Raw genomic sequence first — 12634 nt, forward strand, 5'->3', positions numbered from 1 at the left:
TGTACCATACTGCCTATCTACATAGTAGATGATTGTACACAGTGGGTACGTAAGAAATGCTTGTTGACTGAAGAAAAGAACATGTATGAAGATTATTAAAGAGCTGAATTGTATAGAGAAAGGAGCCGGGGGTTATATACATAGCTGTTTCTGGTTTGGTTCTTGGTGGGTTTGGGGAGAATGAGGCATTTGGGAGTTGAGGAGTGAAAAGCAGCCCCAAATTCCCCAGATTAAGTCTCTCCATCCCCACAGTTGTGGCAGTCTCCCCAAAACCTCTGCAAATGAGCTGCAAATAAAGGCCCTCAAGCCCCAAAGGCCAATATCTAGTTTATACTATTCTCTGGAAAGGGATGTTGTTAAGGTCAAAATCAGCACTAACAATTGGGTGAATAAGGAAAGATCTCAGGTAGGAGATAACATTTGGGCTGAGCTTTGAAGGGAGCCTTCTAGGGATTCCAAGGGGTGGAAAAGAAGAGGGAGAGTATTCCAGAAGTGAAGGATTACCTGTAGGATGGTAGGGAGACTGGAGATGGAATGTTAAGTAGACAAAAAAAGTAGAACAGTTTGGCCAGAAGGTGGACTGTGTGGGGGTGAATAGTGAGAATAATATGAAATTAGTCTAGAAATATTTTAGTACCAGATTATACAGGGCTTTAAATGTCAGACGGAGGAGTTTGTGTTTTATTCTAGAGAGAATTGGAAGCCAATGAAATTTCCTGAGAAGGGAAATGAGATAGTCAGACCTGTGCTGTAAGAATATCAATTTGGCAGCTCTGTTGAGGACAAATTAGAGGGAAGAAACTTGAGGTAAGAAAATCACTCAGAAAAATACTATAAAAATCCACTTCAGAAGTGATGAGGGCTTGAACAAGGGTGGTAGCCCCACAAATAGAAAGAAGGGAATAGATTCAAGAACTGCTGCAGCAGAATCAATAGAACCAGAGTATCTACGAGGACTTCAGGATTTTAATTAATATATTAGTTTGGTGCCTGAAAATTGATAAGAATGAGTCAAATTGCATAGGAATATTTTGTCTAGGTAATTCCTTCCAGCTAGTCACTGTGGTGTTTCTTATGAAGACCAATGGAATGGAATTCAATCATAGTGCTCATAGGAGGGAGCTAGGTGGCTCAGTGGATAAAGTTCTGGTACTAGAGTCGAGAAGACATGAGTTCAAATCCTCCCTCATGTAATTCTCAACTGTATGACCCTATAAGTCATTTAACCTCTGTCTGTCTCCGTTTCCTCAAATATAAAATGGAAATAATAGCAGAAGGATCAAATTAAATAATATTTGTAAAGTACTTGACCATAGCGTCTGGCACATAGGCTCTTTAGAAATGCTTATTTCCTTTTTTTTTAGTAGATAGTCAAGCTTAAAGGCAATATGAAAGGCTCATTGACTTAGCGCTAGAAGAGATAAATGTTAGAGGTCATCTGGTCCAACTCTGTCATTTTATAGCTGAGGAATCTGAGGTCCATTAAAGTGAAGGAATATGCCTAAGGTCACATAAATAAGTTAATAGCAGGACCAGGATTTGGACATGTATCCTCCCACTCAAAATCCCAGTCTCTCCACTGCTCCAATTGCTGCTTTAATGAATAACCATTAAATCTAGTAGCCAGGAAATCTACCCATTGAGCTTGGGATGGTGCCTCTAAGAGCAATAGAACTTTTCATTTTCAAGCATTGGCCTCTCTAGGAAGAGAGATTTTCCCAAGCAGAAGTCATCAGAAGCTTTTTGAAATGCTTTCTTTTGTGACAAAATGGATGTTGAATGGAGTCTGTTGCTGTTGAATAATGAAGATGTTGGAAGAGCTCCTCTGAATCCATCAGCAAGCATTAAATTACACATATTACCATGATATGACTACACTGGGTCAATGGGAAAGACAAGTTATTGTATGAATGACAATTGAATCACCCTCCAATATAATCTATAGACTTCAAGGAGAAAATGAATTTGTCTCTAACATCCAGTATGCTCATTAAGTCAGAATGTCCAGGAACATAAACTATCTGCGCTTTCATATGATTTTATTGGGATTAATTTAGTCAGAATAGTCCCTATTAATGGATGGTGTATGCACGGCCACAATCACCTGAAATGAATAAAATTCAATGCATATATGCACTCAAAATACATACGGTTCCTTTTTAGCTGGCATAGAAGAAGGTCCATGACAAAATTGTGAAGCTTGACATTCGTTTGTCTCCATTTCTTCCCCCTTTGTGCTTTCATGTCATCCCTACTCTGTAATTCACACATCCAGGACATTACTGTTCCTCATGTTATCAAAATAAGAATCCATTCACAATTATCATTTACATCTTGACTGAAATTCACTCACTCCAGTGTGTTCATTTTCCAGTTCGTTGCATTTCCATTCTTCTATATCTAATTGTGGAAAAATTGACTATTTCATCCATTCAAGGAATCACAAGCAATTCACACATACATACATACATACACACACACACACACACACACACACACACACACACACCTGCACTAAACACCAATTCCAATGCTTCATTATGATTTCTTGAAATTTAGCTCTAGAAAACCAGGCTTTGATAAGGACGATTTGGGATTCAAAGGGAAATATTCGACTGTGCTTTAAACCCAGATCACTCTGGCTCTCACTGCTTGGCCAATAACAGGTCCTGGGCCAAGCCTCATTTGGTCATTATTTGGGTTTTGATGGTTCACAGTGAGTGTAAATAGCATTTGTTTCTGTTCTGTCCAGAAACTCTGAGAGTCTTCCCCTCTCAGATTGTTGGATTTGCCTGCTTGGTTTTTGGCTTTTTTTGTTTTGTGTTTTTTGGAGGGGGGTATTTATTGTTGTTGTTGTTGTTGTTTGAGTAGATAAACTAGGTTATCTTTTTTGTTTCATTTCTCACCTAGCCTTAAATCACTAAATGGGTGTTGCCTCAGACAAACTGAGACCTAAGAAAGACCTTAGCTTAAAAAGGCCAAGGTCCTCCACTGTATCTGGGGCCATCTCCAGTTGTCCTGACCTATGTCTTCCTACTAGAGTCAGATGGTTCTGGAAGAGAGAGTGAGGCTGATGACTTTGCACAGCCCTGCATCACTTAAATACAATTCACTTTCAAGTCATCACCTTCCTGATGTCACTGGTCCTCTTCAAGAACAAAGGACAAACAACAATGGTGTGGAAATGACCCTGCATTCTCCAGCACTATGCCAACAAAGCACAACCTCCTCCAAGTTCACCTTGGTAGTGGTAGTTCAACTACCAATGGTAGGGGCCAAATATCTGTCGTCACAGAGCCAGCCGTTTCAGAGTGGTTTTTCACCACACTGGCTTCAGAGTAATAGATTCTTCAGCTGTAACAATTCTCAAACACTATCGTTTAAGGTGTTAGAATCAGTCAGCATCAGTGAAGGAACTAGCATTGGAAGAATTGGAAAGCATTGAAGAATTTGTTTTTTAGGAGTTAGTGAGGGTTGAGTGGGGAACAGGAGAACCTACCTTTTGCCCTTTAAATCATATAACACAAAAAGCTAGTTCTGAGGATCAGCTTTAGTTATCAACTTCTTGGGGGACTGGTTCAGAGGGGCAACTTTTTTCCCTTCTCTACCCTTCCTTCTTTCCCAGTTTCTTTAACTGTAGTAAAATCCTCTTCTCCTCTCTCTTACCTTAAATCTCTGATATGGCAGTTGGTAAGTTGAGGCAAAGGTAAGAATTCAGATTTCATTCTTACCATACTTTGCCTTGCCCAAGACTCTTCTCCACAATCTTCCCCTCCCTACAGCATGGTAAATATGTTATTACATTCTAGTTAGGCAATCCAATCAACTTAGAAGAATTTATTCAGGGACTGCTACCCACCACATATTATTTTAGGCTCTGAGGATACAAAGGCAAAAACTGAAGTAAAGTAGTCTCCACCCTTGAAAAGCTTCTTTAGTAATGGGAAATGATATGAACATGCATAGGAAAATACAAAGTCCAGACCTGTGATTTGATCAACAGAAATAACTCCCACTGTGGAAATTCTCTCCACCAATGAGGCTAAACAACTTGGTGGAAGTTCAGACAATCACAAGATGTTTGGAGCTTAAGAGTCATAAAGCTATTATGTGTCAGAGGCAAGACTTGAAGCTAGATCTTGGACAATAGTGAAACAGTACCTGCCCCCAAGGAGCTTACATTGTATTGGTTTCTGTCAATGTTTTCTGTTCTAGTATAATATTTCCCACTGTCCTCAAATTCCATTCAACTCTGAAAATTCAAATAATAAATCTCTATTATTTTCTTTGGACATCATTGTATCATTAACCTTATACTATTTTTAAATCTTTCAGTCTACTTATATTTTAAAATTTGGTTAAAGGTAAACCTTGTTATATAAGAAGCACCTTTCTCATAATGCCCAGGTGAAATTTTCAATAAGGTGTCACTGTAAAAACTACCATAGCCACCATGTTAATAGTTAATAAAGTTTAAATGCCAGTTGCTTGTCACACTAACACAGAATTAATCCCCTTTCCCTGTCACTAGGTATATTTCTGAATGACCAAAGCTGTGTGACTATTTTGGCCAAGTTAATTGGTCAGTTCAAGTGACAGCTAGTCAATGAATGAAAAAAAAATGTTTTAATCAAATGGTTTTGCCTGCGCTGACTAGACAATGCATTCAAGATGATAAAATTTCTTTGTGTATACAGAAACACAAAATTTTTACTAGGTATTGTAAAGTATTGCTAGGTTGTTGACAACTCTTTCCATATTGAATTCTAAATCATAAACTTATTATATATAACTTTGGAAGACAAATAACGTTCTGTTACTTCAATGTTGTTCACCTACAGAAAACAAGCCCAAGAAAGCATATGGGCAAATATTCAGTGATATGTTGGGTCAGTCATTGCCACCATGCTCCACTCCCAATGTTTGTGAGGTGGCCTTTGCTCTCCATTAACCTGCAGCTTGCAAGAAACAGTTGCTCACCCACAAGAAGAATTGGCCTGATGCAGGTGCTCTCATAATGGAAGAGAGACCAATATACTCATTAGGGACATTGGCAGTAGTTGCTGTCTTCATGCTCCACACCTCAACTGACCTGACTCCCTGACTGTGACAATAATCCTATGCCAAGTCCATCCAGAGTTCACAGACGGGTGAAAAAAAAAAAGAAATTTAGAGCATTGGTCTAAAGCCAGGAAAATCAAAAATGAGTTCAGAGAAACATGCTAGGATGCAAGATGTCAGTAAGAGCATGATTTATTTCAGATAACTTTTTCATCTAAGAATTCATTTATGAATGCAGTGTGCTAGTCATGCCTCTGCTTGCTCTGTGCATTGACATTGCTAGAACTCTATACACCCCATCATTATTCCCTTTAGGACTCCTAAAATCCACAGGATCCTAAAATTAAAGGAAACTTTAGAAATCTTGTAGTTCAAATCCTTTGTTTTACTGATGAGGAAAGTGAGGCTGTGAGAAGGTGCAACCTGTCCAAAGTCACATACCTCATTGGTGGCACATCTGTCACTAAGAACGTAATGAGGCAAAATAAGACCTTTTTTCCCTTTCTACTTTACTCCAATGCTGCTTTTGCAATTAGACATTTACTATACATGGGGCCTGAGGCCAATTACTCTGAGTCCAATTTTAAATATAATACAAATATAGAAATCAAATCAGCTAAAATAACTTGAAAATGTTCATAATTTTCAAAGTATAACCAAACCCTAGATAGTGCCATATCCTGAGTAATCATAAACAATCACAGAAATGTCTGTGTCAGATGCAGAAAAGGCCTAACTAATGAAAAGTAATGAGCAGAACCAAGAGAACATTGTACATGTTCCCAATTTTTTTCTCAGCATCCAGAGATGTGAGGGTGTGCCAGTTCTTATGAATTAAGGTGTGGAATGTGGGGAATGGGCAGTGGGAGTATTATCAGGTCAATTCTTCTTGTGGGTGAGCAGCTCTTTGTTGCAACCTGCAAGGTAGTGGGGGGCAAGAGAACAGTAACAGCAATATGCAAAGAATAACTGTGAATGACTAGTCTGAGTATTATAAATATTCAAATCAATGACAAAGGACCTATGAAGGAAGATGCTAAATATCTCCAGAGAAATAACTGATAAATAGAAGTATGCATAATTTGGTTTTACATGTATATGTACATATATTTGTGTCAAAAGGTGGCCTTCTCTAGTGCAGAGTGGGGAGGGAAGGGAGGGAGATGGTTCGGAACTTAAAATGTAACAAAAAATTAAATTAAACTTCTTTTAAAAAGCCTAACTATATTCACTCATTCAATATTTATTATTAACTATGTGTGAGGTAATGGAGTAGGTGCTCCAGACGGGGCAGATGACTAAGACATAGATTGTCTAGTAGGGATCATTCAATAAGTGGTATGAGCATTAGAGAGCTACAGATAAAGTGTTGCTAGAGTTTAGGGAAAGAAGAAATCTTCTAGATCTCTTAAGGATTAGAGGGAAGCTTCATGGTGGTAGTATTTGAACTTTGAAAGACGGCTATGATTTTAGAAGGTAAATATAAGGAAAAGGATATTTCAGATGTAGAATACAGTGTGGACAAAGGCTGGGAAATCACAGGGCATCCTCAAGAGAGAGAAAATAACTCAGTTTGATTAGAATACAAAGTATATAATAATACTTAGTACAATATGATTGTAAAAGCAGGTTGGAAGATACATTGTCAACAAGCATTGATTGCAAATGTATTATGCTCCAAGCACTGAAGATAAAAAGAAAAGCAAAAACATAGTCCCTGACCTCAAAGAGCTTATATTCTAATGGGGGAAATAATATGGAAATAACTGTGTGCATACAAGAGATATACAGCATCAGTAATCTCAGAGAGAAGGAACTAATTAGGGGGTGAGGAACATGTGAAAGTCCTTGAATATCAGACTAAAGAGTTTTTATTTTATATGGTAGAAAACGATGAGCTATTGAAGATATTTGGACAGGGTAGTCACCTGATAGAGATTGTGCTCCTGAAGTGGTGTGTAACTGAATTGGAAAGCCTGGAAAAAGAGAAACAAGTTAGGAGACTTTTGCTGAAGTCTGGATGAAAAATAATGAGGATCTGAACAAGTGTGGAAATGAAAAAGTGAAGCTAAGTGAGAGTGGTAATAATAATAATAATAATACCCAATGGCTGATTGGATATGGCAGGGTAAGGGAAAGGTACAGTCAAAATCTATTTTGATGTCTTGAGAATTAATTTATCATAGTTTCTCCCAAATCAGCTGCTCCTACTTGTGATTTTTTTTTCTGTTGAGCTGATTTGAGAGAAATTATGATAAATTCAGGCTTGAACATTAGAGTTTGAGACACTGGCTGAATGAACCTCATCCTCTGGAGTTCAGGAGAGAGTGTAGGTCTGGACACCAATCAATCAACAAATATTGACTACATGCCTACTATGTGCCAGGCACTGTACAATGGACTGGGAACACAAAGACAACAGTGAAATAGTTCTTGACTTAGAGTGTACATTGTATCCAGGCATCTGGCCAGTGATGGTGTTTGAAACAATGTAAAGTCACCAAGGGTTAGAACAAAGATAGAGAAGAGAAGGAGGAGACCAGAATTAGGGAAAAGGGAAGACTCCTACATTAATAGAGTAGAAGGAGCCATTGCAAAAAACATAGAGGTGATCAGAGAGGGAGGCAGAAAACCAGGACAAAAATCAAGGAAAGAAAAATTATGAAGGAGAAGGTAGTTATCAATGAAAAATGATGCCGGGTTCACAGAGGATGAGAACTGAGAAACAGCAATTATATGTATTAGTTTACTTGGTGGTAATCTTTAAGACAGAAAATTCAGTGAGGCCATGGGAAATGAAGCAAGATTACAGCAGGTTGAGGAATGCATGAGTAAAAAGCAACGACTGTTCATGGTGACATGCATCCTTTTTGTTGATATAAAACATCCAAAGGGAATCTAGTTCAAGTAAAAACATCACGATTTTTCCCCCTTTGGCAGAATAAAACCACAAACCAAAGTCAAAGATGCTCCAAGTGAAGCTTAAAATAATGCATCAAATCATGGCTGGCAAATCCTGAGGGATGAGTCCTCGATAAAATATCCTTATTGTGATTTTCTTCCATGGGAATAAAGCTTAGTCCAAGCATATTTCTGCTTCTTTTCATTGGATTATCCTTAGGTATGGTTTTGATTTCTGGACATTTAGATAAAGTGATACAAGCTAAGTTTTTTAATCTCAAGAGAGTGTTTCTAGATACCAAGTAGTGCTGGTCTCTTGAAAGTCTCCACCAGAGGAGGCTGTGTCATCATTTGAAAGACACTGCCATTACTCATAGGTCTTCTCTTCAGGCAGTGCCTTCAGTCTGTGGAACATTCTTTCAGTGCTCTCACTGGGGGTAAATTTCCATAAATTTAGACATCTGGGATTGTAAAAACAAATAACCTCTACATCTATTTAATAGCCCAAACTTAATTTTTACATCTCATGAGATGCACATTAATCTTAATATGTAGTATAATGTCTTGTTTTGTGCACACATTTAAAGGTTGACTATAAAATTAGATTAATTAATTTTTAATTATTTAACAAATACATCCAATATATTGCATTAAAGAAAAATGTACTTGATATCCAAAGGCTTTACTCTGAAGGCTGGCTCTTCCATTCACTAGCTGCATCTATTTCCTTATCTGTAGACTGGAGATTACAATGCTTGTATTCCAGGCTAAAAAAATTGGATTTGATTTGGCAGGAAACCGGTTTTAAAATCATAACCATTTCCAGATATACTCCCTTGGCAATGTACTCAATAAACATTCTCTCTTCCCATCTTGCCACTTTGAGGCAGCTAGGTAGCACAGTGGCTAGAGCTTGAACTGAGGAAGACCTGAGTTCTAACTGACCTTAGACACTTACTACCTCTGTGACCCTGAGTAAATCATTTAACTTCTGTCTGCCTCAGTTTCCTCAATTGTAAAATGAGGATGATAATAGCACCTAACCCACCCTCAGCGTTGTGGCAAGCATCAAATGAGATATATAAAGTTCTTGCCCCATTGTAGGGACTTAATAAATATTTTTCTTCTTTCCTTTCTTCTTTTCCTTGTAACAAAGAAAAATTGTTAAGCAAAACCAACTAGCCAAACTGCTAACTATTTTCTGCACCTGTAATCACCTATCTCTGTACTATAAGTGGGGCGGTGTATTTCTTCATCTCTTCCCTGAGGTCATGATTGGTTATTACAATTACTTGGTTTGACTTTGTTCTTGTGTTCCATTCCATTATATTCATATATATATATGAATATACACAAGTTATATACATACATATTTTTTCTGGTTCTGCTTATTTCATTCTGTGTCTGCTTTGTTTTATTTTGTTTTGCTACCACAAAAAACATAGCTATGAATATTGTGTTATATATTCCAGTGCACTTTCCACCATAACATACTGCCTCTTGTCTGAGTGTTGGCCTTTGAAATAGTTGCTTAGATTTTATATTTTAAGGACCCTGCCATTCCTGAAAATATTTTCAAAATCTCTTCTTTAGATTTGCCTTCAGGGGTTTTTCCCCAGCCATACTATTCTAAAAAATCATTGTTGTATCGGAATCACATTCCACTTTTGGACCAAAAATAGTGCCGACCAGACTTTATTCCAAATGATTTGAGGCTGTTGTCCTGTAGGAAACAACAAATATTGTGAATTCAGAAAAAACAAAAAACACAGGAGGACTTTTTATGAACTGATGCAGAATGAATCAAATTTACCCTCAAAGAATAAAGATTTACAACAGCATTCCAAAGAATATTCCACAGGCTCTGCAACTACATCCAAAAGAGACTTGGAACATTGTGGAATGACTGTATGGCTCCAAATAGGACCACTTTTAAAGATGATCATTCATATATATACATATATATATATATATATATATATATATATGTTCTGGAATGGATCCAAATAATAATAATAATCTGTCACTTTTTACAAAGGGCAACCCTAAGACAGGAGGTACTTTTTTATAATATAAAGTGAAATTAAATATATAGCAAAATAATCATAGCATCCTCTTATATTTTCAGAAACTAAAATTAGAAACCCCTCTCCCCCTACCCATCCCATTTAATGTGCATTCTATTGACAGGCATTCTATATATTCTATGGAAGATCTCGATTTTATCTTGCTTCAAATTTTCCTTTAAGAGTTCTACAGACTACAAATGGGATGACTGAACATGCTTTGTTCTCTAATGAACTGGAGTCACATCTGGAGTCAATCTAAGTAATTCTGGGGAAACAAATCTTTTATCTAAATTACCTGGTCTATCTCTGTCCAGGGGTTCTGAATTCAAAGAGTAATTGTATGACATTCTGCAGTAATCACCATCCCATATTGCCCCTTAGAACACTGGTGCCAAAATGAAACAGAATTGGAGAGCCACTAAACCACACATGAAGATCACTGTAGGCTGCATAGTGACTTATAGATCACATATTAATATTATCTATGTTCTATTGTATTTTCATTTATTTTGTTAAATATTTCCCATGCATTAGAAATACCAGCTTCACTCAGGAGTGTTGTGGGCTGTGTGTTTGACTCCTCTGACTTAGTATGTGTCAGGTTTCAATTGCACATGTACTCAAGAAAACACATTTTTCCCAGTCATACATATGTCTGCAAAGCCGGCATCTCTAGCTACTTATTAAGTTACCTTCTCATTCTTCACAAGGCACCACAGAGAGGATGATTAAGGCACACCTGGGGATGCAAAATAATATTTTCAGACAATTCAGTCATCTGTAAAAGGACAACTTCTTGGTATAATAACTTATTCTGTAAACTCTTTTCATATGACCACAAATATAGTAAACATAAAAAAAAACCAAGTGTCTATTACCCTAGAAATCTGTGAAGTTTCCCTCATGTGGTTTTATTTTAAACAAAGTAATCCTGTTCTGAAACATATTGTTCTTATTACATGTTACATTTTTCTTAGATAATTAAAAGACTCTCTACTCTCTTGCCTATACAAGCTTTTTGCATGAAGAATCAAGATTTATTCAACACTAGCTCAGTTTTTTGGATCCATAACGTGAACAAAGTGGAGTAGAGATTTAAAAATTTAGCCTCTTTTTCTTCATTATTAGATGTTTGCCTATAAAAGTAGGGATACTATAGTGTTGGCATGGCCAAGATATAAAAATACACATAATATAAATGTTGTCTGGGAGACCATTCATCCTACTTAAGGACAATGTCAAATACCTCTTGTCCTTCCCCCACCTTCCCAGAACCACTTCAACAGAGCCTAGTTGACAAATATTTTAGGTTGTTTTTTTTTTCTCTTTAGTTCTTGACTTATTAAACTTTTAAGTCTGGCGTAATTATAGGACCACTATAGACTTCAAATGTAGATATTTGCTCATTAGTTGAACAAATGTGCTTTCATTACCATGGCATCCCATGTTATAGTATTTAAAGGCTTAGCATATGAATGCTTAATTAGAATGTGCCAGAGACAGTTCTTGAACCCTGGATCTTCCTGACTTCAAGACTGGCTCTTAGACATAGCCATTATGCTATGTTAACATCCTTATATACCTTATACACATATGCAATTAAAAACCTAGGAAACTGGGAATGAAGAAAAAAAGTTTTTGACCAATAAAAGTAGGGTGCTATAGTTTAAGATGGAGTTGGCTGGCTGGGGTTTGAGTTCTAACTGCCATTTACTAGTGGAGTGACTTTGGTCAAGTCTCTGAGCCTCATTTTCCTAATCTACAAACTGAAAAGATCGGATTATATCCAAGAGTCCTTTAATCCTTAACATTCTTTCATTCATTTTGTTTGACTCTGCCTATTTTTCACTTGATTTTTCAGTTTGTTTGTTTTTTGGTGAGGCAATGGGAGTTAAGTGACTTGCCCAGGATTATACAACTAGTAAGTGTCAGCACCTAGCTGCCCCAACTCTGCCTATTTTTAACAAGGGTTTTGTCTGTTTTTCTCTATGAGGTGAGAGAAAATATGTGTTAATTGAAAAGAATAAAATTTTTAAAAATAAACAGTAGCAAATTTAAAAATAAAAATAAAACAAAGCAAACATAGAATAAAAAATGTCTATGATTCAGTAAGGGTACAGAAGAAATGAGATGGAGAAAGCTGAATGAATATGTATAGCCTATGAATCTTTTTCTTCCTCTTGACCATGCTTTGATGGACCATGCTCCAGGAATGAGTGATTCACTCACAAAAAGTTCACATTTTCCAACTGCAACAAGAATGACTTAGGTAATGGTCAAGGAAGAATTTCCTGATTGTAAATAGAATAAGGCACAAGAGGAGGTTTCTGTGGGAATATGTGACATCCCCTACCATGAGTTATTTAAGAAAACTGTCCAAATAGTTGTCCTGGATCGTTTTAACACCCTTGTTGAGAACTGAAATGACCCCTTAAATTTCCCCTGATTCTATATTTCTATCATTGTAAAGTTGCTATTGGAAGAAACACCTGGTTTTCACCTGGAAATAGTATATATCACATGTGAAAGTATAGGCTTACCCACAGTATTTTCTTAAATTGTAGCCCACAGCCTCAGCTAGAACCATTTCCAGTTTGAGAAAT

This window comes from Phascolarctos cinereus, unplaced genomic scaffold (assembly GCF_003287225.1).
Source record: "Phascolarctos cinereus isolate Bilbo 61053 unplaced genomic scaffold, phaCin_HiC Scaffold_9;HRSCAF=440, whole genome shotgun sequence".
NCBI classification, from domain to species: domain Eukaryota; kingdom Metazoa; phylum Chordata; class Mammalia; order Diprotodontia; family Phascolarctidae; genus Phascolarctos; species Phascolarctos cinereus.